Below are 2459 nucleotides of genomic sequence, written 5' to 3'. Positions count from 1 at the left end.
TTACACGACTGACAGGGCATTCACCCTCTCAGAAGTCCATAGGTTTCATTATGGGCTTTCCCAAGCCTTGTTCCAGCTTGTGTCTCCTGCTGTTGCAAGCATTTACTGTCTCTCCCTAAGCAGTTAATTCCAGTATTAAGATACACTGTTCATCATAGAGCTGTCTCTAGGGATGGGATGACAGTGTTTTCTGGCAGAGTGTTCTGACAGCAGGCAGTCCCGACTCCAGAGACAGAGCTTTCAATCCTGCCTGGCGCAGCAGGGAGAGGGAGCCTGAAATGAGGAACAGAACAGATAAGGGGAGTTGCACGGAAGAAGAGCCCAGCAGGTCTCGGAATTGACAGGCACAGACTGAACAGGGGGTGCCCTCAGAGACAGCCATAATGTGCTGGCAAAATTTCTTGCAGAATAACAACAGTGAAACAGCAAGCAGATGTTATGCACCAGCCAAAGCAGAATGGGCTGCTGGGAGAGCTCGGATGGCCCCTCCACATCCAGCATCCCAATATCTCACTCTGCAAGCTCATGAAGAGCCCTTGTGCCTCTGCATCATAACAGAAAAGGTCTGAGATAAACGCCATCTCTGTGGCCAAGTGCTCTGCTTCTCTGTGTCTGCAGAAAGCGAAAGCAGCTCTACACAATGACTACTCAACAGGAAAGAGCTGCAGTGTGATGGCCAAACCACAGCCAGGTACTGATAGTCCCCGTGGTCAGCGGCAGCAAGGTCAGCAGCTTCTTTGCTCAGCTCAGCAAGGGAGCTCCCTCTGTTCTCAGGGACCCAGGTGTGACCAGCTTTGCCTCACATGGTGTGGCCACTGGCCACTCCTCCCCGGCACAGCCTGTGAGCGTGGTGTGCTCGTGGGCAGCGCCGCACAGGCCGTGGTGTGAGCACCAGCACAGCTAATTGGACCTGCCTCATGAGCACAGCAGGCACAGCGGTGAGCCCCTGAAACTGCTGCCTCCACATCTGGCAGCAGCACATGTGCCCCAAGGTTAATTAGGCACCTTGAATCTCTTTTACCAGGAGGGGCTGCTCTCCTGTTCTGGGATTCCTGTAGTTCCCAGAGACTAAACAGAAGCAAGCCATTCACCCTGTGCTGGATTGCTACTCTGAACCAACATGCTCCCTTTCCTGACAGGTCTGTCTCCCTTTCACAAAGAGTCCTTCTAGGTATTAGTCACTTCTGGAGGCCTTCCATTCTTGTCTCCCCCACACCTTCAAAATGTGAGCACAACATTCACAGGGAATGTGTAATGGATTCTGTAACAGCAGTATCCTTCTTTCCCCATTTTTTAAGAAAGATGAATTCAGCCTCCTCCTGCCACCCACTGACCCACGCAGCCCAAGCTGCCTGTGACAGCACCAAGGCCTTTCTGCCACTTGCCAAGTTATGCTCATTTTAGTCCTCAGCAACAAATGGGGGAAGCTCAGTGTATTTCTTACAGCAATTGCACAATGGCCGTGAGCTTAGAAAAAACCTCCCCTTTTACTCAAGGATACATAATGCAATTTAATCCTTTCTGATGTGTGGCTTCGTATGAGGTCAGAGGGGCCCAAGGACATTTGCCAGCCCCCCTGTTTTTGAAGGTGGGTTTGTCACAAGAGCCACACGGCTGAAAAGAGCTGGGGGGAGAAAATGGGGGGCAATTCCCTTTGTATGTCTTCCAAGAGACAAAGCTTTCTCCAGGTGCTTCTGTAACATGACATCAGGTGACAACAGCAGTTGTAAGGTTATCCTTCCCCACATCTATCCCAAATATGTCAGAGACTGTGCAACCCTTCTGCAACATCTTGAATGTCACATAGTTTAGTGAATTCCCCCAAATTTCCTTGGCATTTTCTTCACTCTGTGTTACATGGGCCACTGGGTTACCTTCATGTTTTGCCAGCTCATCTCATCACCAAGACACTACAGAGCAGTTCACAATCCATCAGGCCTTGGGAAAGGTCTATAAGCTACCCCCCTCTGTGTAATGTAACATATAAAGATAGCCATTTTCTGCTCTCTCAGCTCCTTCCTGAAACATGCTGAAGCCACTGCCTAGAAACACAAAAGTATCACTTTATCCTTAGAAAGCCACATTCCTGAAGCTGTAACTTCCCTAATATGACAGTCACTCAACTGTTCCAAGCAGAAGGATAAATTATCCAAGGAAACCAAATGCCTCAAGCTCTGTTAGGAAAGGGGGAGAAACCACAGTGAGGGCAGTCTGCACCAGTCACCTCCCACAGTACCTCAGCAGGGCCATGAGCTCTCCTCCCACTGTCGATTTCTCTGCCACCCACATCTGCCTCGCTCCTGTAGCCCCTCACCCTCGCTGCTATCCCACTCCTACCGCACATCTCCTTGTCAGCTCCGAGCTGCAGGCTCTACCCTACCCGTTCCCCCGTGCCGTGCCCCGCACGGCAGCCTCACAACCCACCGACACGCTCCGTCCCACGCCTCCCCCACCTGCCC

This window comes from Corvus brachyrhynchos, unplaced genomic scaffold (assembly GCF_000691975.1).
Source record: "Corvus brachyrhynchos isolate BGI_N302 unplaced genomic scaffold, ASM69197v1 scaffold61, whole genome shotgun sequence".
Classification (NCBI taxonomy): Eukaryota; Metazoa; Chordata; class Aves; order Passeriformes; family Corvidae; genus Corvus; species Corvus brachyrhynchos.
This window is presented reverse-complemented; position numbering follows the sequence as displayed.